This window comes from Bombina bombina, chromosome 9 (genome assembly GCF_027579735.1).
Source record: "Bombina bombina isolate aBomBom1 chromosome 9, aBomBom1.pri, whole genome shotgun sequence".
In the NCBI taxonomy this organism is placed as follows: Eukaryota; Metazoa; Chordata; class Amphibia; order Anura; family Bombinatoridae; genus Bombina; species Bombina bombina.
In genome coordinates this window covers 119,400,816-119,425,675 of record NC_069507.1, presented here as the reverse complement: position 1 = coordinate 119,425,675, position 24,860 = coordinate 119,400,816, and the positions used below count along the sequence as shown (strand labels likewise).

Below are 24,860 nucleotides of genomic sequence, written 5' to 3'. Positions count from 1 at the left end.
GAGAGAGTCTGCCCCCCACCAGATCCGGTCCCGGATCGGGGGCCCGCATTTCATGCTGTCTTGGTAGCAGTGGCAGGTTTCCTGGCCTGCTTTCCTATGTTCCAGCCTTGCATAGGTCTCCAGGCTGGATTGGCTTGAGAAGTATTACCTTCCTGCTTAAACTTAGGTTTATTTTTGGTCTTGAAAAGACCTATCCCGAGGAAGGGCGTGGCCCTTGCCCCCAGTGATATCAGAGATAATCTCTTTCAAGTCAGGGCCAAAGAGTGTTTTCCCCTTGAAAGGAATGTCAAGCAATTTGTTCTTGGAAGACGCATCCGCTGTCCAAGATTTTAACCGAAGCGCTCTGCGCCACAATAGCAAAACCCAGAATTTTTTCGCCGCTAACCTAGCCAATTGCAAGGTGGCGTCTAGGGTGAAAGAATTAGCCAATTTAAGAGCACGAATTCTGTCCATAATCTCCTCATAAGAAGAAGAATTACTAATAATCGCCTTTCCTAGCTCATCAAACTAGAAACACGCGGCTGCAGTGACAGGGACAATGCATGCAATTGGATGTAGAAGGGAACCTTGCTGAACAAACATCTTTAGCAGACCTTCTAATTTTTTATCCATAGGATCTTGGAAAGCACAACTATCTTCTATGGGTATAGTGGCGCGCTTGTGTAGCCTTCAGAAAGACTTTTCTATGTATCAGAGCTCCACACACATGCAGCTGCATGCCATGCTGTCCTCAAAAACAAGTGCGCCATTACCGGCGCGAAAATGAGGCTCTGACTATGATTAGGGAAGCCCCTAAAGAATAAGGTGTCAAAAACAGTGCCTGCCGATATAATCATATCAAAATACCCAGAATAAATGATTCCTCAAGGCTAAATATGTGTTAATAATGAATCGATTTAGCCCAGAAAAAGTCTACAGTCTTAATAAGCCCTTGTGAAGCCCTTATTTACTATCTTAATAAAAATGGCTTACCGGATCCCATAGGGAAAATGACAGCTTCCAGCATTACATCGTCTTGTTAGAATGTGTCATACCTCAAGCAGCAAGAGACTGCACACTGTTCCCCCAACTGAAGTTAATTGCTCTCAACAGTCCTGTGTGGAACAGCCATGGATTTTAGTTACGGTTGCTAAAATCATTTTCCTCATACAAACAGAATTCTTCATCTCTTTTCTGTTTCTGAGTAAATAGTACATACCAGCACTATTTGAAAATAACAAACTCTTGATTGAATAATGAAAAACTACAGTTAAACACTAAAAAACTCTAAGCCATCTCCGTGGAGATGTTGCCTGTACAACGGCAAAGAGAATGACTGGGGTAGGCGGAGCCTAGGAGGGATCATGTGACCAGCTTTGCTGGGCTCTTTGCCATTTCCTGTTGGGGAAGAGAATATCCCACAAGTAAGGATGACGCCGTGGACCGGACACACCTATGTTGGAGAAATACCCCACTACTCTATTAACCCCTAAACCCCCACACCCCCACATAAAGAAACACCCAACTACTTTATTAACCCCTAAACTGCCATAAACCCACATCGCAGCCAATATCCCACTGCTGTAAAAATAAAAAACCTAACCTTACCTGAAAATTACAAAAACCTAACATTACAAAAAAAATAAAAAATACCTACCATTACAAAAATAAAATAAACAGTTATGCCTGTTCTAAAACCAAACTTAAAAAACCCCCACCCCATTATAAAAAATCCTATACTAACACTAAACTACAGCAATAACCCTTTAAAGGGCATTTTGTAAAACATTCCCCTACAGTGATGCCTTTTCAATTAACCCCCCACCCCACCCCCAGAAAAAAGGCTATCTAAAAAAACTAGGGCATTTAGCTCGTTTGCAGGCCAAAATAAATAATAAATAAAACATTGAAAATGATCCAATAGGAATGCAAAGATACCCCTATATAAAGGCAGTACCTCATATTTAAAATTCAGAGTGTGGTTGCTGACAGCATAAAGAAGACATTGGGGATGGAAGATAAGATGGATGTATAAAGATAAGAAAACCGCTGCCGGGATGAAAATAGAAGATCATCAGGATAAAGATGGACCACCACCAGGATGAATATGGAGCGCCGCCAGGATAAAGATGAAGAGCCGCCACCCGGATTTAACTTTGATGAGTGAAGACAAACAGAGCAGGAAAGCCCAGTGTAGAATTATACACTAATAATTATGAAATAGTAAATTTAAAATTAAAACTTTATTGAAAAAGGACAACAACAACATTCATCTATTGCTGGGTAAAAGGAGAAAAAAAGAGAAAAAGGGAATATCACATCCAATCCTTCTATTCAATATGAACCCAACACTAATTAAAAACAAAAAAGGGGCCTAGTGGCTAATGGGGAGTGTGAATAAATGTATAAATTATGGGGTTAGTTAGATTTAACAAGTATTCAATTTGGCAGTTGTAGACGCTAGGAAAAATTCTCCTGCCTACAGACTCTGTAAGAGTTCTCCAATCAGCCGATTATAGTTAAAACCCCATATATTTATCAACAGCAAATCTTACATACACACAGAATACTCATTCATTATATATCCTTATCATTAAGGGCCATAGTCGTGTCCTATTGTAATAGGGACTAGCTGCAATTCTCTTTAGTAGTAGTGATTTTAAGTTGAATCACTGTATCTATTGCATCAATAGACATTATCATCAGTCAAAAAAACAACTGTCGTTTAAGTTCAATAATTTTCCTCATATGCTGTTATCACAGTACAATATGACTATTACATAACAGTAGTATGGGTTGTCTGTAAAGAATTTAGCAGCTTAGTCTCTAGTAACAATATAGGGTGTGGATATTCTCAACGTTGAAAATGTTTTGAAATTTATAGGATTAACAACAGTTAAACAAACATTCCATACAGGGTAACACTATGCGCTTAAAGGCATCCTCCTGCCTGAAAACTTCGTGGAGGTTACCCAGTCAGCCGATTTCTGGCTAGAAACCCTATATATATATATATATATATATATATATATATATATATATATATCAACCACACTCACAATGGATTCATTCGTTATTTTTCGTTATCATAACGGACCATAAACATGCCTCAATGTATCAGAATTAAGCTGCAAAACTTTAATATAATCAGGATTACAGGGTAACACTATGCGCTTAAAGGCATCCTCCTGCCTGAAAACTTTGTGGAGGTTACCCAGTCAGTCGATTTCTGTCTAGAAACCCTATATATATATATATATATATATATATATATATATATATATATCAACCACACTCATCAATGGATTCATTCGTTAATTTTCGTTATCATAACGGACCATAAACATGCCTCAATGTATCAGAATTAAGCTGCAAAACTTTAATATAATCAGGATTCAGCTACAAACAAAAGTTTTTTTTAACTTAGTAGTGCTAGAAAGTTGTGTTTATCACACCAACAGATATTAACATTAGTCGTTAATCATTAATAAAATTTCCCTGCTTATCAAGCTCAGATGCTGTTGTCACAGCTTAATGTATCATTTATATTGACCAATAGTAAAACTATCTGTTTATCTGTTAGCAACTTTGTTTCTGATAGAAATATATTCTTATAGAAATATATTCTTATTAAGTATCGATATTGTAATCTTATTCTTATTAAGTATCAATATTATAACTGTGTGTATTTCAGCAAACAATAATCAACACACGTTGCCCCATTAGCCCCGCCCAGTGACGCAGTTCATCACTAACAAACGTGACTTTGTCAGGGTATTAGGGCTGGCCAAGCCGAGATACACAGCTTATATGCGCTTGGATGTTATAGTAATCATTTGTATGTTTGCGGAAGTGTCAACCGCATATTCCGGCTTATTGATAATATCAACATACTTGGAAGCATTTATTCCAATATTCTGCATGTTATTGCAGTGGAGGCAAGGAAAAGATCAATATCAATTTATTGCGGACAAACTATATTTAAAGATGTAAGAAGTACCCAGAAATTTTAGTAAAAAGATGCTAATTATATTGATTCAAAAATTGCAAGTAAAAATTACAGTTTTTAACAATAGATAGTGAATTGTCCCACCTCAAAATCAAAAATATGGGTAGGTAAGGATTGACTTATATGTTTATTAGTGTCAGATGCTGGCACAGGAGGAGTGAAGATTATACATATCTGAGATACACTTCAGAAATATCAAAATGATATATCTATTTAAAATATAATAATCACCATTTGTATGTTCTTTACCCACTGTAAAGTTCATATCCGGAACTAGGTTTGGATGTGGTCCGCACCTAATTATTTATTTGTATACAGTATTTCAGTTATGCAAACAGAATCTTATCAGACATCAGGAAAACTTAAGGAAAACCTTACTATATTCCCACCAGAGATGAGCATCCAGGTGTTACTTATCAAAAAGGTAGTTAATAACATGGCCATATAGTCTCATAGAAAGCTTTTAAAAGACAAAGCCTCATTGAGTCCTATAGGTGACATAGATTGTAACTCATGTATCCACCTACATTCTTTCTGAAGTAACAATTTAGTTGCATTCCCTTTTCTCCCATATAGTTTAAGCTGTTCAATGGCAAAGAACTTTATATCGTATTTTTGATCACTATGTATAGAGTTATGTATAGAGTTCATGTGTTGTACCACTGGAACTGGTCTACCCCACTTGATATCACCTAAGTGCTCTAAGACTCTAGTGTGTAGTTATCTCTTGGTTTTGCCCACATAGATCTTTGGGCAGCTACACATGGCAACATAAATAACCATCTTACATCTACAGTTCATAAACAATGTTATATTACATTTTTTGCCAGTAACTGGATGTTTAAAACATTTGATGGGCTTCATATTGTCACAGGCCTTTCAGTGGCTACATTTGAAAAATCCTTTTGTTCTATTCAGCCAAGTATCTGTTTGTATAAATAAAAAGAGAGAAGCGCTCAACCTGGAAACGAACAATAGCATAATAGCTTGTTCTATGGCTAGTAACCACCCAAGAAGCAGCCTCTTTTTGCTCATCATGTGCCTTTCACAGAGAAAAACTTTCCTGAAGCATATCAGTCTGATCCTGACTTCAAAGTACAGTCCAGCCCCGAAATACCAGGCAATCCCTCTCTGAACGAGAGAAACAGCAAAACCCCAGACGTACATTTCGGCCTATTGTGGGCCTCGTCAGTGAGGTGCAGCCATATCCCTCTAGGCACACTGAGCAACGGGTCCACGTCTAGATTCCCGCATCACACTTAGGGAGATTTCCCAAAATGTCATAATTTGCATAAATAAAAAGAGAGAAGCGCTCAACCTGGAAATGAACAAAAGCATAATAGCTTGTTCTATGGCTAGTTACCACCCAAGAAGCAGCCTCTTTTTGCTCAATACGTGCCTTTCACAGAGAAAAACTTTCCTGAAGCATATCAGTCTGATCCTGACTTCACAGTACAGTCCAGCCCCGAAATACCAGAAAATCCCTCTCTGATCAATAGACAGTGGCGTCACTAGGGTTCGTGTCACCCGGTGCGGTAAGTCATGGTGTCACCCCCCCACCAGAAAGCAGACACACACAAAAACACAGGCAAACACACATACAAACACTCAGACACACTTAAAAACATACTCAGATGCACACACAAACAATCGGAAACACACTCAGACACACACACAAAAACACTGAGACACACAAAAACTCAGACACACACATACAAAATATGTAAACTGCACTGCATTAATTATGAAGCTCATGCCTAGAGCTGCTCCCTGGCTCAGCAGAACATCAAATGAAAGATAAACAGAGCACTCTAAAATAAATCACTGAAAAAAAGGTTTAGGCGTGCAAACTATGAAAATTCTGCTCTCTGACTCTGTTCCAAGTCTGTCAGTGCACAGCCCTGGGCCGCATGTCAATGAGCAGTGAGCACAGATAGGCAGGCAGGTTTAGGCTAGCAGCGCAACTTTGCAAGCCCCACGGCACACCCACAACATTCATAGTGAAATTGGGCAGGGGAGGAGCTCAAGGGGCAAAAAAATTGTGTGTCTACAACTTCCCCAGTCCCACTAATGTTCACAAATGCCAGCCTCTAATAAAATAATCTATGCATCTCAACATTGTATTTCTTTGAATTTCAATAAAATGTAAAAGAAAAAAAAAAGACATTTTTTTTTTGTGTCACCCCCTGGAGGGTGTCACACAGGTGCGGCCCGCACCCTCCTAGTGACGCCACTGTCAATAGAAACAGCAAAACCCCAGACATACGTTTCAGCCTATTGTGGGCCTCTTCAGTGAGGTGCAGCCATATCCCTCTAGGCACACTGAGCAACGGGTCCACGTCTGGATTCCCGCATCACACTTAGGGAGATTTTATTTGCATAATTAAAAAGAGAGAAGCGCTCAACCTGGAAACGAACAAAAGCATAATAGCTTGTTCTATGGCTAGTTACCACCCAAGAAGCAGCCTCTTTTTGCTCAACATGTGCCTTTCACAGAGAAAAACTTTCCTGAAGCATATCAGTCTGATCCTGACTTCACAGTACAGTCCAACCCCGAAATACCAGAAAATCCCTCTCTGATCAATAGACAGTGGCGTCACTAGGGTTGGTGTCACCCGGTGCGGTAAGTCATGGTGTCACCCCCCCACCAGAAAGCAGACACACACAAAAACACAGCAAACACACATACAAACACTCAGACACGCTTAAAAACATACTCAGATGCACACACAAACACTCGGAAACACACTCAGACACACACACAAAAACACTGAGACACACAAAAACGAGAAAAACAGCAAAACCCCAGACGTACGTTTCGGCCTATTGTGGGCCTCATCAGTGAGGTGCAGCCATATCCCTCTAGGCACACTGAGCAACCGGTCCACGTCTGGATTCCCACATCACACTTAGGGAGACTTCCCAAAATGTCATAATTTGCATAAATAAAAAGAGAGAAGCGCTCAACCTGAATTCTCAACCTGATTCTCTTAAGTCAGAATCAGACTGATATGCTACAGGAAAGTTCTTCTCTGGCACATATTGAGCAAAAAGAGGCTGCTTCTAGGGTGGTAGCTAGCCATAGAACAAGCTATTATGCTATTGTTCGTTCCCAGGTTGAGCGCTTCTCTCTTTTTTTTTAATGCAAATTATGACACTTGGCGAAGTCTCCCTAAGTGTGATGCGGGAATCCAGACGTGGACCCGTTGCTCAGTGTGCTTAGAGGGATATGGCTGCACCTCACTGACGAGGCCCACAATAGGCCGAAACATACGTCTGGGGTTTTGCTCTTTCTCTCGTTCAGAGAGGGATTGCCTGGTATTTCGGGGGTTGGACTGTACTGTTAAGTCACAATCAGACTGATATGCTACAGGAAAGTTCTTCTCTGTGAAAGGCACATATTGAGCAAAAAGAGGCTGCTTCTAGGGTGGTAACTAGCCATAGAACAAGCTATTATGCTATTGTTCATTCCCAGGTTGAGCGCTTCTCTCTTTTTTTTATGCAAATTATGACACTTGGGGAAGTCTCCCTAAATGTGATGCGGGAATCCAGACGTGGACCCGTTTCTCAGTGTGCCTAGAGGGATATGGCTGCACCTCACTGACGAGGCCCACAATAGGCCGAAACGTACGTCTGGGGTTTTGCTGTTTCTCTCATTCAGAGAGGGATTGCCTGGTATTTCGGGGCTGGACAGCACTGTTAAGTCAGAATCAGACTGATATGCTACAGGAACGTTCTTCTCTGTGAAAGGCACATATTGAGCAAAAACAGGCTGCTTCTAGGGTGGTAACTAGCCATAGAACAAGCTATTATGCTATTGTTCGTTCCCAGGTTGAGCGCTTCTCTCTTTTTTTTATGCAAATTATGACACTTGGGGAAGTCTGCCTAAGTGTGATGCAGGAATCCAGACGTGGACCTGTTGCTCAGTGTGCCTAGAGGGATATGGCTGCACCTCACTGACGAGGCCCACAATAGGCTGAAACGTATGTCTGGGGTTTTGCTGTTTCTCTTGTTCAGAGAGGGATTGCCTGGTATTTCGGGGCTGGACTGCAATGTTAAGTCAGAATCAGACTGATATGCTTCAGGAAAGTTCTTCTCTGTGAGCAAAAGGAGGCTGCTTCTAGGGTGGTAACTAGCCATAGAACAAGCTATTATTGTTCGTTCCCAGGTTGAGCGCTTCTCTCCTTTTTTTTTTTTTTTAAGTATCTGTTTGTGTTTTTTGAAAATGGCTCTGCATTAGAATGTCCTTTAGATTTTGTGAACGTCTTTTCGTTATCATCAGTTTAGATGGTAATATTTCCTTAAGGTCTTCATCCTTGGCAAGAATATGCCAATATTTTTCAAAGATTCCTCTCATCTTATTGTGTTGTTCATCAAAAGTGCCAATAATCCTAACAGGATTTATATCTTTTGTCTATTTTTCACTAGTATTCAATAGTGTCCTCCTGTTGATACTTTTGGCTCTTTGAAATGCTTTTTTCAAGCAAGTATTGGGATATCCTCTATCCTTAAATCTCTTCATCTTAGGTTCATCTGAGGTCTCTGATTCGGTAGAGGATTTATCTGATCTATCTTGTCTACCGTTGTTATGATTTTTATCTTGAACATGTCTGGGTGTTCTTTTAAATTGTGACTTATAAATATTGCCCTTTTAATGGTCTGACCATTCTCTTTGTAATTTTCTGTTTTTATTTTCGCTAAGTTCTTCTTTTAATTTATCAATATGGAATTTGAGTTTTTGGTGAAGGGCATCAAAATCTTTATGGCTCATAAATGTATTCATCTGTACTTTTGCATCCTCATTTAGTTTGGTTAAATGATCATATTGCTATTTCTCATATTCCAGTGTTAACTTCATCAGATCTAATGAACACTGAGTTAATATTTCTTGCCATCTTGCAATAAATGTTTCATCATTAATGTGGAAAGAGGGGGCAAACTGTATTCTTGAACCTCTTGGGATCAGTTTGTTTTTCACATAATTTTCTAGGCTAAAAACCTCCCAAAAGGACTTAACCTGTTTTTCATAATTTTTGCTATGTTTCTGAAGGCCTATTGCACACATTTAATGTGAAAAGCCACTAGCTTCCACTTAGCAAAATCAATAGTAGTAGATAAGTAGCCACTTACTAAAAGGTACCTAAAAATACCCAAATTCTAATGTGAATTAAATCACTAGTAAATACCGAAGATTATAAGGTTATGTAGAGGATTTGAGGGCTTTTAGCCCAATGTAGAATTATACATTAATAATTATGAGATAGTAAATTTAAAATTAACACTTTATTGAAAAAGGACAACAACATTCATCTATTGCTGGGAAAAAGAGAGGGAATATCACATCCAATCCTTCTATTTAATATGAACCCAACACTAATTAAAAACAAAAAACAAAACAAGGGGCCTAGTGGCTAATGGGGAGTGTGAATAAATGTATAAATTATGGGGTTAGCTAGATTTAACTAGTATTCAATTTGGCAGTTTTAGACGCTAGAAAAAATTCTCCTGCCTACAGACTCTGTAAGAGTTTTCCAATCAGCCGATTATAGTTGAAACCCCATATATTTATCGACAGCACATCTTACATACACACAGAATACTCATTCATTATATATCATAATTAAGGGTCATAGTCGTGTCCTATTGTAATAGGGACTAGCTGCAATTCTCTTTAGTAGTAGTGATTTTAAGTTGAATAGACATTATCATCAGTCAAAAAAACAACTGTCGATTAAGTTCAATAATTTTCCTCATATGCTGTTATCAGAGTACAATATGACTATTACATCAACAGTAGTATGGGTTGTCTGTAAAGAATTTAGCAGCTTAGTCTCTAGTAACGATATAGGGTATGGATATTCTCAATGTTGAAAATGTTTTGAAAATTAGGGTTAACAACAGTTAAACAAACATTCCATACAGGCGTTCCTATGCGCTTAAAGGCGTCCTCCTGCCTGCAAACTTCGTGGGGGTTACCCAGTCAGCTGATTTCTGGCTAGAAACCATATATAAATATCAACCACAATCACATCAATGGATTCATTCGTTATTTTTCGTTATCATAACGGACCATAAACATGCCCCAATGTATCAGAATTAATCTGAAAAACTTTAATATATCAGGATTCAGTTACAAAAGTTTAAACAAAAGTTTTTTAACTTAGTAGTGCTAGGAAGTTGTGTTTATCACACCAACGGATATTAACATTAGTCGTTAATTATTAATCAAATGTCCCTGCTTATCAAGCTCGGATGCTGTTGTCACAACTTAATGTATCATTTATATTCACCAAGAGTTAAACTATCTGTTTAGAAGTTAGAAACTTTGTATATATATTCCAATATTCTGCATGTTATTGCAGTGGAGGCAAGGAAAATATCAATATCAATTTATTGCGGACAAACTATCTTTAAAGATGTAAGAAGTACCCAGAAATTTTTGTAAAAAGATGCTAATTATATTGACTCAAAAATTGCAAATTAAAATTACAGTTTTTAACAATAGATAGTGAATTGTCCCACCTCAAAATCAAAAATATGGGTAGGTAAGGATTGATATGTTTATTAGTGTCAGATGCTGGCACAGGAGGAGTGAAGATTATACATATTTGAGATACACTTCAGAATTATCAAAAGGATATATCTATTTAAAATATAATAATCACCATTTATATGTTCTTTACCAACTGTAAAGTTCATATCCGGACCTAGGTTTGGATGTGGTCAGCACCTATTTATTTATTTGTATACAGTATTTCAGTTATGCAAACAGAATTTTATCAGACATCAGGAAAACTTAAAGGGACAGTCTAGTCCAAAAAAAACTTTCAAACAATTTTCCAATTTCCTTTAATCACCAATTTTTCTTTGTTCTCTTGGTATTCTTAGTTGAAAGCTTAACCTAGGAGGTTCATATGCTAATTTCTTAGACCTTGAAGGCCGCCTCTTAAGAATGCATTTTAACAGGTTTTTCACCACTAGAGGGCGTTAATTCATGTTTTTCATATAGATAACACTGTGCTCATGCACGTTAAGTTACCTGGGAGCCATCACTGATTGGCTAAACTGCAAGTCTGTCAAAAGAACTGAAATAAAGGGGCAGTTTGCAGAGGCTTAGATACAAGATAATCACAGAGGTAAAAAATATATAAATATAACTGCGTTGGTTATGCAAAACTGGGGAATGAGTAAAAAAGGGATTATCTATAGTTTAAAACAATAACAATTCTGGTGTAGACTGTCCCTTTAAAGAAAGCCTTACTATATTCCCACCAGAGATGAGCATCCAGGTGTTACTTATCAAAAAGGTAGTTAATAACATGGCCATATAGTCTCATAGAAAGCATTTAAAAAACAAAGCCGCATTGAGTCCTATAGGTGACATAGATTGTAACTCATGTATCCACCTACATTCTTTCTGAAGTAACAATTTAGTTACATTCCCTTTTCTCCCATATAGTTTAAGCTGTTCAATGGCAAAGAACTTTATATCGTATTTTTGATTACTATGTATAGAGTTCATGTGTTGTACCACTGGTACTGGTCTACCCCACTTGTTATCACCTAAGTGTTCTAAGAATCTAGTGCATAGTTCTCTCTTGGTTTTGCCCGCATAGATCTTTGGGCAGCTACACATGGCAACATAGATAACCATCTTACATCTACAGTTCATAAACAATGTTATATTATATTTTTTACCAGTAACTGGATGTTCAAAACATTTGGTGGGCTTCATATTGTCACAGAGCCTTGCAGTAGCTACATTTGAAAAAAAAACTTTTGTTCTATTCAGCCAAGTATCTGTTTGTGTCTTTTGAAAATGGCTCTGCATTAGAATTTGTTAAAATCTATTCATTATCATCGGTTTAGGTAGTAATATTTCTTTAAGGTCTTCATCCTTGGCAAGAATATGCCAATATGTTTCAAAGATTCCTCTCATCTTATTGTGTTGTTCATCAAAAGTGCCAATAATCCTAACAGGATTTATATAGTTTGCCTCTTTTTCACTATTATCCAATAGTGTCTTCCTGTTGATACTTTTGGCTCTTTGATATGCTTTTCTCAAGCAAGTATTGGGATATCCTCTATCCTTAAATCTCTTTCTTAATTCACTTGCCTCCCTCTCAACATCCTCATCAGAGCTACAATTTCTTCTAATCCTAAGGTATTGGCCAGTGGGGATACCCAATTTCTGACTTTTGGGGTGATAGCCTGTACACTAACATCGATCATCCGCTGGGTATAAAAGTGGTTCAGTTCTTCCTGAGAACTGTAAACTCCCTAGGGGGGATACATGATGATTACATTGCAGACCTCCTTCTCTTTGTTTTGAGACATAACTATTTTTGTTTAATAACAAAATATATCTGCAGAAGAGAGGGACTGCAATGGGCACCTATTGCATGCCAACTTATGCCAACCTTTTTCTGGATTGGATTGAACAGATTATTACTCTGAATGAGGATGTAAATCCCTATATGACATCAACCTTTTTCTGGAATCAATTGCATTATTTTTAAGGCAAATCAATGATGTCCTTATACTCTGGACTGGAACCAAAAATGAATTTGTTAAATTCATGGAATGCATGAATAACAATGAGTTTGGTATGACATATACATATACCATAGTCTGTGGCATGTTTGGACCTGTTGATTTCTAAAGAAATAAATGGCACCCTTATTACTACACTGTATAGAAAGTCAATGGCAACAAATAACCTTCTAAAATGGGAAAGCTATCACCCCAAAAGTCAGAAATTGGGTATCCCCACCGGCCAATACTTTAAGATTAGAAGAAATTGTAGCTCTGATGAGGATTTTGAGAGGGAGGTATGTGAATTAAGAAAGAGATTTAAGGATAGAGGATATCCCAATACTTGCTTGAAAAAGGCATATCAAAGAGCCAAAAGTATCAACAGGAAGACACTATTGAATAATAGTGAAAAAGAGACAAAATATATAAATCCTGTTAGGACTATTGGCACTTTTGATGAACAACACAATAAGATGAGAGGAATCCTTAAAAAATATTGGCATATTCCTGTCAAGGATGAAGACCTTAAGGAAATATTACCATCTAAACCGATTATAGACGTTCACGAAATCTAAAGGACAGTCTAATGCAGAGTCATTTTCAAAAGACACAAACAGATACTTGGATGAATAGAACAAAAGGTTTTTTTAAATGTTGCCATTGCAAGGCCTGTGACAATATGAAGCCCACCAAATGTTTTGAACATCCAGTAACTGGCAAAAAATATAATATAACATTGTTTATGAACTGTAGATGTAAGATGGTTATCTATGTTGCCATGTGTAGCTGCCCAAAGATCTATGTGGGCAAAACCAAGAGAGAACTACACACTAGAGTCTAAGAACACTTAGGAGATATCAAGTGGAGTAGACCAGTTCCAGTGGCACAACACATGAACTCTATACATAACTCTATACATAGTGATCGAAAATACGATATAAAGATCTTTGCCATTGAACAGCTTAAACTATGTGGGAGAAAAGGGAATGTAACTAAATTGTTACTTCAGAAAGAATGTAGGTGGATACATGAGTTACAATCTATGTCACCTACTGGACTCAATGAGGCTTTGTCTTTTAAATGCTTTCTATGAGACTATATGACCATGTTATTAACTCCCTTTTTGATAAGTAACACTTGGATGCTCATCTCTGGTGGGAATATAGTAAGGCTTCCCTTAAGGTTTCTTGATGTCTGATAAGATTCTGTTTGCATAACTGAAATACTGTATACAAATAAATAATTAGGTGCTGACCACATCCAAACCTAGTTCCGGATATGAACTTTACAGTTGGTAAAGAACATATAAATGGTGATTATTATATTTTAAATAGATATATCATTTTGATAATTCTGAAGTGTATTTCAGATATGTATAATCTTCACTCCTCATGTGCCAGCATCTTACACTAATAAACATATAAGTTAATCCTTACCTACCCATATCTTTTTTATTTTGAAGTGGGACAATTCACTATCTATTGTTAAAAACTGTAATTTTAATTTGCAATTTTTGAGTCAATATAATTAGCATCTTTTTACTAAAATTTCTGGGTACTTCTTACATCTTTAAAGATAGTTTGTCCGCAATAAATTGATATTGATCTTTTCCTCGCCTCCATTGCAATAACTTACAGAATATTGGAATAATCGCTTCCAAGTATGTTGATATTATCAATAAGCCGTAATATGCGGTTGACACTTCCGCAAACATACAAATGGTTACTATAACAACCAAACGCATATAAGCCGTGTATCTCGACTTGGTCAGTCCTAATACCCTGACAAAGTAACGTTTGTTAGTGCTGAAACGCGTCGATGGGCGGAGTAATGGGGCAACGTGTGTTATGATTGTTTGCTGAAATACACACAGTTATAATATTGATACTTAATAAGAATAGGATTACAATATCAATACTTAATAAGAATATATTTCTATAAGAATATATTTCTATCAGAAACAAAGTTGCTAACTTCTAAACTTCTAAAGCAGCTTAATTCTGATACATTGGGGCATGTTTATGGTCCGTTATGATAACTAAAAATAACGAATGAATCTATTGATGTCAGTGTCGTTAATATTAATATAGGGTTTCTAGCCAGAAATAGGCTGACTGGGTAACCCCCACGAAGTTTGGAGGCAGTAGGACGCCTTTGAGCGCATAGGAACGCCTGTATGGAATGTTTGTTTATTTGTTATTAACCCTGTAATTTTCAAAACATTTTCAACATTGAGAATATCCATACCCTATATCGTTACTAGAGACTAAGCTGCTAAATTCTTTACAGACAACCCATACTACTGTTGTTGTGATAGTCATATTGTACTGTGATAAAAGCATATGAGGAAAATTACTTCACTTAAACGACAGTTGTTTTTTTGACTGATGATAATGTCTATTAATGCAATAGATACAGTGATTCAACTTAAAATCACTACTACTAAAGAGAATAGCAGCTAGTCCCTATTACAATAGGACACGACTATGGCCCTTAATTATAAGGATATATAATGAATGAGTATTCTGTGTGTATGTAAGATTTGCTGTTGATAAATATATGGGGTTTTAACTATAATCGGCTAATTGGAGAACCCTTACGGAGTTTGTAGGCAGGAGAATTTTTCCTAGCATCAACAACTGCCAAATTGAATACTTGTTAAATCTAACTAACCCCATAATTTATACATTTATTCACACTCCCCATTAGCCACTAGGCCCCTTTTTTGTTTTTAATTAGTGTTGGGTTCATATTGAAGTGATATAGATATGATATTCCCACTCTTTTTACCCAGCAATAGATGAATGTTGTTGTCCTTTTTGAATAAAGTCTTCATTTTAAATTTACTATTTCAGGAAACAGTAACCAAAGCAAGAATCAGGCACGGTGTAGAGGTTCAGACAACTCTTCGGTACTAGATAAATATAGAATAGTTTACTTGAGCCTTGAAAATGAAGTAAAACAGGCCTTTATTGCTTCATGGTCTAAAGTACAAAAACACAAATGGCCGACAATGGATCCCTCATGGAGATTGTTAAAGATTTTGTGGTTTACCTCATTAAATGCCCATGTGGAAAAATATATATGGGGAAACCACCTATAGGGTGCGTGACTGCATAGTCAAGCATAGGGCTAACATAAGAGCAAAAGATATGGCAGCCCCTGTATCTCATCACCTTACACTAGCTGGTAATTCAGTATCCCAATTGCGCTTTCAAATATCAGAACAGGTTAGACTTCCAAGATGGGGAGGTAATATGAAGCTACTATTAAAAAGAAGAGAAACATTTAGATTAGAGGATTAGATGTGATATTCCCACTCTTTTTACCCAGCAATAGATGAATGTTGTTGTCCTTTTTGAATAAAGTCTTCATTTTAAATTTACTATTTCAGGAAACAGTAACCAAAGCAAGAATCAGGCACGGTGTAGAGGTTCAGACAACTCTTCGGTACTAGATAAATATAGAATAGTTTACTTGAGCCTTGAAAATGAAGTAAAACAGGCCTTTATTGCTTCATGGTCTAAAGTACAAAAACACAAATGGCCGACAATGGATCCCTCATGGAGATTGTTAAAGATTTTAATTTTTATATTAATTTCCAGAAAAAGAGGCTAGTGTTGATTAACTAGATGTGAATATATATATATATATATATATATATATATAAAACCCTCTGACCGCAATAGTTTATTGCATTATGATAGCGTCCATTCATTCTCTTTGATTAAATCCTTACCTAAGCGTCAGCTACTTAGAGTTAGAAGGATAGTTTCAGATGAAAACAAGTTCCAATAAGATTAAAAGAGGTGGGAGAACAATTCATAACTAAGGGTTTTCCTGAATCATTAGTAGAGACTTAACAGGAGTGAAACACTTAAAGCAATCAAAAAGAGTGGACAACAGGGAGAAATAATTATGTTCATAACATAATTTAATAACCATTGTACAGATATCTCTAAAATTATAAGAAAGAACTGTCACTTATTAGAACAATGTAATCCAGACATTAAAGCCTTTCAAAAAAAAACCCAATGATTGCTTTCAAACGAGTACCATCCTTAAGGGATAACCTAATAAGGGCAGATATTGGCCCCAGTAAAAAAGAGAAATTAGGTTCGGAAAAATCTAGTTTAAACAGTGCTAACATGCCTCTTTATATACACCTGTAGCAAACCAGAAGGAGGCTCACAAAATTAACCCTCCACCACATTTTACCATGCATATTCTATTCCTAACTTCAAATCTGATTATCTTTAAACCAATTGTTAGATAAATAAGTTAAACAACACACTCTAGCATTTACATTGAATAGCACTCACTAGCATTATATATATACAAGTCTTTTGACCTGAACATTTTTAATATCATTACAGAACCTTTTCTGAAAGTATCATTACAGAACCTTTTCTGAATGTATATACTTTCAGAAAAATAAGGACTTTTCAATTTATTTGTTCATGTCATTAGGTACTAAAGAGTTAAGATGGAAAATCCAAAATGTTTCTCTTCTTTTTAATAGTAGCTTCATATTACCTCCCCATCTTGGAAGTCTAACCTGTTCTGATATTTGAAAGCGCAATTGGGATACTGAATTACCAGCTAGTGTAAGGTGATGAGATACAGGGGCTGCCATATCTTTTGCTCTTATGTTAGCCCTATGCTTGACTATGCAGTCACGCACCCTATAGGTGGTTTCCCCATATATATTTTTCCACATGGGCATTTAATGAGGTAAACCACAAAATCCGTATTGCAAGTGTAAAAATCATTAATTAATTAATAAATTAAGGTTATACTGCTGCAATTCACACAAACAAGACATGGATAATTTCCTAGATTTTTCCGAACCTAATTTCTCTTTTTTACTGGGGCCAATATCTGCCCTTATTAGGTTATCCCTTAAGGATGGTGCTCATTTAAAAGCAATCATTGGGGCTTTTTGAAAGGCTTTAATGTCTGGATTACATTGTTCTAATAAGTGCCAGTGCATTCTTAAAATTTTAGAGATATCTACTACTTTATTAACCCCTAAACTGCCATAAACCCACATCGCAAAATATCCCACTGCTGTAAAAATAAAAAACCTAACCTGAAAATGACAAAAAGCTAACATTACAAAAAAAAAAAATACCTACCATTACAAAAATAATAAAACACAGTTATGTCTATTCTAAAACCCAACTTAAAAAAAAACCCACTTCAATATTTTACACCCCATGTCAGATAGAAAGTATACCATTAATGATTTTTACACTTGCAATACGGATTTTGTGGTTTACCTCATTAAATGCCCATGTGGAAAAATATATATAGGGGAAACCACCTATAGGGTGCATGACTGCATAGTCGAGCATAGGGCTAACATAAGAGCAAAAGATATGGAAGCCCCTGTATCTCATCACTTTAGACTAGCTGGTGATTCAGTATCCCAATTGCGCTTTCAAATATCAGAACAGGTTAGACTTCCAAGGTGGGGAGTAATAGGAAACTACTACTAATAAGAAGAGAAACATTTTGGATTTTCCATCTTAACTCTTTAGTACCTAATGACATGAACATATAAATTGATTGGTCCTTATTTTTCTGAAAGCATATACATTCAGAAAAGGTTCTGTAATGATACTTTCAGAAAAGGTTCTGTAATGATATTAAAATTCTTTCAGGTCAAAAGACTTGTATATATAATGCTAGTGAGTGCTATTTAACATAAATGCTCGAGTGTGTTGTTTAACTTATATAACTAACAATTGATTTAAAGATAAAGAATTAGATTTGAAGTTAGGAATAGAATATGCATGGTAAGATGTGGTGAAGGGTTAATTTTGTGAGCCTCCTTCTCGTTTGCTACATGTGTATATATAGAGCATGTGAGCACTGTTTAAACTATGCAACATGATTAAAGGGACACTCAATCAAAATTAAACTTTCATTATTCAGATAGAGCATGCCATTTTAAACAACTTTCCAATTTACTTCCATTAACTTAATGTGCACAGTCTTTTTATATTTAAACTTTTTGAGTCACCAGCTCCTACTGAGCATGTGCAAGAATAAGTGTGTATGCATTTGTGAATGGCTGATGGATGTCACATGGTACGTGTATGCATTTGTGATTGGCTGATGGCTGTCACATGGTACGGGGGGGGAGTGGAAAAAGACATAACTTTTAAAATTGTCAGAAAAAAAATCTACTACTCATTTGAAGTTCATACTAAGTGCTATTGCATTGTCTTGTTATCTTGCATTTGCTGATTATGCTAATCTACTGTGTTGACTGGTCCTTTAAGGGGTAACTCCTGAAACATTTGTTGTAATGTTTTACCTGGGTATAAAAATTTTTTTGAATTGCTGAAATTTGCTGGTACGGCTAGATTTATTTTACTTGGTTGTAAGTTGATGTTGGCAGACATAAGTGGCCTGCAGAGACAAACATTTGGTAAGTGTGCTGGACTTTTCTTCTGTTAGATACAGGTTTCTCAGCAGATACAGGATACCCAGTGGGTACTGTTGGTGAGACTGTCACAGGAAACCAGATAGGTACAGCTGGAAGAGCTTCAGGAACAAGGCAAGCATACACCAGTTTCAGGTTATTATGCTTGACCTTTAGGATCCAGTTGAGCATACATAGGTGCTAAGTAAGTATGCTTCATCTCAGGAGCAAGGTGAGCATACATAGGTATCAGGTAACATAGTAACATAGTAAATTAGGTTGAAAAAAGACCGAAGTCCATCGAGTTCAACCTATATAAATCTAATATACTTACAAAAAAAGCTCCAGTTGAGCTTAAAGGGACAGTCAAGTATAAATTAAACTCTCATTATTCAGATAGGACTTTTAATTTTAATTGACTTTCCAATTTACTTTTATCATCAAATTTGCTTTTTTCTCTTGGTATTCTTAGTTTAAACTAAACATAGGTAGGCTCATATGCTAATTTCTAAGCCTTTTAGGGTGCTGCCTCTTATCACAGGCTTTTTAAATCTCTTTTCAACACAAAGAGACAGAAAGTACACGTGGGCTATATAGATAACACTGTGTTCAGGCACAGAAAGTTATTTAAGATCTAGCACAATACAATGCTAAATTTAAGACAATAGATAATAAACAGTCACAGTCATGTGATCAGGGGGCTGGAAGAAGGTTCCTAGATACAAGGTAATCACAAAGGTAAAAAGTACATTAATATAACTGTGTTGGTTATGCAAAACTGGGGAATGAGTAATAAAGGGATTATCTATCTTTTAAAACAATAACAATTCTATGGTTGACTGTCCCTTTAAATTAATCCTACTAAAAGGTGCCCCATTTAATACAAGCAATCCTATTCATGAATACTGTTTCTAGCCCGAAATATATCCAAACCATTTTTAAATGTATCTAAATGCATTCACTACCTCCTTTGATAATGAGTGCCACAATTTTATTGCTCTTACAGTGAAAAAACGTTTCTGTTGCAGGAAAACAACATTTATGCTTACCAGATAAATTCCTTTGCTTCCGGGCAGGGAAAGTCCACAACTTCATTCATAACTGTTGGGAATATCAACACCTGACCACCAGAAGGAGGCAAAGACACCCCAGCCAAAGGCCATAAATACCCCTCCCACTTCCCCATCCTCCCAGTCATTCAGCTGAGGAAATGAGGAAAAGCAGGAAAAATATTAGGGTGCCGCCAAAACAATTATGGACGGGGTCGTGGATACTCCCTGCCAGGAATGAAAAGAATTTATCTGGTAAGCATACATTTTGTTTTCCTTCCCAAGGCAGGGAGAGTCCACAACATCATTCATAACTGTTGGGAACCAATACCCAATTGGTTGGGAACCAATGTCACATGGGGGTCTCCACTTCAACCACACTTCTAGGTCTGGCAATAGACAAGGAGGTGGTTTAGGTATTTTACTTTCCTCTCGTTGCACCTTTCAACAAATACATCCCATCTATTCCCTCACATTTTCATCATTCAAAACCCACATGATTCACTTATTCTCTCCTCTTTCTATACGTGTTGCAGTCATATACCGTCCTCCTGGCTCCTCAACTCAATTTATAGATCACTTGGCTGCCTGGCTACCTTATTTCCTTTCCTCAGACACTCTTCCCTCATTCTTGGTGACTTCAACATCCCTCTTGACAATCCCACTGCCTCCTCTGCAAATCAACTTCTGCAACTCACTTCCTCTTTCGGTTTGTCACAATGGACTGATTCTACCACTCACAAAGATGGTCACTCCCTTGACCTGATCTTTAGCTATCGATGCACCCTCTCAAACTTCACAAACTCCCCCTTTCCTCTTTCTGACCACCATCTCCTTACTTGCAACATATCATCCCTCCCTAGAACTCTCCCTCCTTCTGCTCCTCACACCAAACTTCACAGAAGCATTATGTCATTAGATCAACAACAGCTTTCTAATTCCCTCAAACCTCTCCTCTCATCCTTCTCCTCCTTTTCATGCCCTGACCAATCTATCTGCCACTATAATTCCACCCTTACATCCATCCTTGACAATCTCGCCTCCTTTAACCATAGCTCGGAATTTAAACACTCATACTCAGCCCTGGCATACTCCTCTGACACGATACCTACGCAGATGTTCCCGTACTGCTGAACAGCACTGGAGAAAATGGAGGAGTTCAGCTGATTTTCAACATTACAAATTTATCTTGAAGTCCTACTACTCTGCCCTTAATTTCCATAAGCAACACTACTTCTCTACTCTTATCTCTAATCTTTCTTCAAACCCAAAACATTTGTTCTTCACTTTCAATACTCTTCTCCACCATCCCCCACCTCCTAATACAACTTCTCTGTCAGCTCAAGACTTTGCCAACCACTTCAATAACAAAAGCAACTCCATCAGAAATGAAATCAGCTCTCAACATAATTCCATTCTCTCACCCCCTCAAATGCTCTCAATCAACCACAACCCACATAACCTTAAACTTAGCTCATTCTCCCCTGTTACTGAGGAAGAAGTTTCAGCACTTATACTGCGCTCTCACCTCAATACCTGCCCCCTTGACCCTATCCCCTCACAGCTACTCCCCTCCCTCTCTGCCACCCTTACCCCTATACTCACACACACTTTCAACCTCTCCCTCATCACTGAAACATGCACTGGTCACACCTATCCTCAAAAAACCTTCCCTTGATCCTACCTCCACATCCAACTACCGCCCTATTTCCCTCCTCCCTCTTGCATCAAAGCTTCTCAAAAAGCTAGCTTATGCACGCCTATCCTATTTCCTTACAATAAACTCCCTCCTTGACCCATTGCAATCTGGATTTCATCCCCATCACTCCACAGAGACAGCAATTGTTAAGGTTACCAATGACCTACTTAAAGCAAAATCAAAAGGCCACTTCTCTCTGCTTATCCTCCTTGATCTATCCGCAGCCTTTGACACTGTTGACCACCCTCTCTTGCTCCAAACCCTCCAATCCTTCGGCATATGTGACACAGCCCTCTCATGGCTCTCTTCCTACCTGTCAAACCATACCTTTAGTGTAGCCTTCTCTGGGGCCTCCTCTGCCCCGTCACCACTTTCTGTTGGAGTACGGCAAGGCTCTGTCCTCAGTCCCCTTCTCTTCTCAATCTAAACGTCATCACTAGGTTCCCTAATAAAGTCCCACGGTTTACAATATCATTTGACACCCAAATCTACTTCTCTGCACCAGACCTTTCTCCTTCCTTGCTAACCCATGTCAGTAACTGTCTTTCTCACATCTCCAACTGGATGTCCTCTCACTACCTCAAGCTAAATCTCTCCAAAACTGAGCTCCTTATTTTCCCCCCTTCTTCTAAACTCTCCATCCCCAATCTCTCTATAACTGTCGACAACTCCATCATTACCCCTACCCCGCATGCCCGATGTCTCGGGGTCACATTTGACTCAGATCTTTCTTTCACTCCTCACATTCAGTCATTGGCTAAAGCCTGCCGCTTCCACCTTAAAAACATCTCTAAAATTAGACACTTCCTTACACAAGACACAACTAAGATTTTAATCCACTCTTTCATTCTCTCCCGCCTCGATTACTGCAACTCTGTCCTCTCTGTTCTCCCCACCTACTGCCTAGCTCCTTTACAATCCATAATGAATGCCTCTGCCAGACTCATCTTCCTCACACGTCGCTCTTCATCTGCTGCACCTCTCTGCAAATCTCTTCACTGGCATCCTCTTGCCTCTAGGATCAAACACAAAATTCTCACTCTGACATACAAAGCCCTCAACTGCACTGCTCCCCCTATATCTCAGAGCTTGTATCCAGATACTCTCCCTGCCGTCCCCTTCGCTCTGCTCATGACCTCCTACTCTCCTCCTCTCTTGTCACCTCATCACACTCCCATTTACAGGACTTCTCCAGACTGGCTCCCATCTTGTGCCTCACTCCACAAGACTCTCTTCTAGTTTTAAAAGCTTCAAGTGCTCCCTAAAGACTCTACTGTTCAGGGATGCATTCAACCTACGCTAACCTTTCTTTATACCAGTTCCTCTCCTCCATTGCTATCCCCTGAACCCCCTTAGCATGTAAGCCTAAGAGTCCAGCTGTTTGTTGATCACCTTCTCAAGAGCTGACTACAACAGTGCAACTCTTGGCAGGGCCCTCTACCCATTTGATCCCTATAATTGTTCTGTTGTACTCCGTCTTTGTTAATAGCGCTGCGGAATCTGTTGGCGCTCTACAAATAACCGATAATAATAATAAAAAAAATACCCAAGCTCCAGAGGACACTGATGAATAAATGCGAGGGAAAAAGAAGAAAAGGAGTCTGACCCTAAACTGAGGGCACCACAGACTGCAACACCTATCTCTCAAAAGTCGCTTCAGCATAAAACATAAAGTTTGTAAAATTTTGAAAAAGTATGTAAGGAGGACCATGTAGCCGCCTTACAAATCTGATCCATAGAGGTTTCGGTCTTAAAAATTAGCTGTCGAATGACCCTAACCTTCTTATCTTGTGGGAGAAAGGAACCCTTTCCTCCAGTAACCGTGGAAATCATTGAATCCAATCCAGGACCAAACAATATCTTCCCTTTGAAAGGCAATGAAAGAAGCCTGGATTTGGAAACAATATCGTCTGACCAGGATTTTAAGCATAGGGCTCTGTGAAATAGTACCGCAAAACCTGAGGACTTCGCATTCAGTCGAACAATCTGCATATTAGCATCACAGATAAAAAAAATTGGCTATTCTTAGAGCCTTGATTCTGTTCTGAATTTCCTCCAAGGGAGACTCAAACTCAATAAGTTTAGACAAGGAGTCAAACTGGTAAGAAGCTGAAAAATGAAACCCATATGTTGGAAAATTCTCCTTAAGTAACTTTCCAACTTTTTATCCATCGGATCCCTAAAGGAAGAGCTATCTTGCAACGGAATGGTAGTGCACTTAGCAAGGGTAGAAATGGCTTTGTCTACCTTGGGTATGGAACCCCACAGTTCCAGGTGAGACCAGGAACACCTTTTTAAAGGAAGATAAGGGAGAGAAAGGAGATCCAATCTTCTCCCATTCACTGGAAATAATACTCATAATACGCACTATCAAGCTTAGAGACCTTAGGTTCTACCAAAAGTTTAGCCTCTAAAACTTCCAACATAGCTAAAACCTCCATCAAAAGGAAATGGAGATGCTCAATTTTAAATCTGAACTTAGACTCATCAGAGACAGGGACCTTCACTTCAGAAGCATCTGATATTTCCCCTTCGGATGCTACAGAAGTTAGGTCATCTTCAGAAATATACGATAGGATAGACAACTCTGACTGAATTGAAGAAATGTCCCCGAAATCTGCAGGACTATACTTTACCTTCCTCTTGCATTTCCTGTAAGACGTTTAGGGCCGCCGATACAGCAGATTGCAATTGAGAGTAAAAATCTGCAGGAACAAAATTACCCCCAATAGGAGGTAAGGGCTGGCTGCAAGGGACTGCTTGTGAGATAGGATTAAATCTGGGTTGAGGGGAGAGGAGAAGCATCCCCTGGAGAACAGACTCTTGAGAGGTAGAAGGCTCAGAAGGGGTAAATTTATCTGAAGGCATAGCAATCTTAGATCCCTTCTTACATTTTAAAATGGACCCCAGACACATGGAACAGAACTGGGCAGGAGGACATACTATGGTCTCCTCACAATAAAGGCAGTTAATAGTAATATTAATTTAAGCCAAGGAACCCTCAGAGGGGTTAACATCAGAGCCCTCCTAACTTAGGTAAGACATTTTACAACTGTTAATTCTAAAATTAATAAGGACTGTTTCTAACTCTTTATAAAAATATATGTCACTTCTACCCTGCCGTAGGCTGGGTTGCTCACCCTCTCCTAGTACACA

General features: G+C 38.0%; 1 long non-coding RNA gene across 1 annotated transcript in view; it reads right to left on the bottom strand.

The window, feature by feature from the left end:
• Positions 1 to 24,860, bottom strand: part of LOC128640031 (uncharacterized) — a 215,477-nt gene that overhangs the window by 86,064 nt on the left and 104,553 nt on the right. The gene's annotated exons all lie outside the window — the stretch shown is intronic.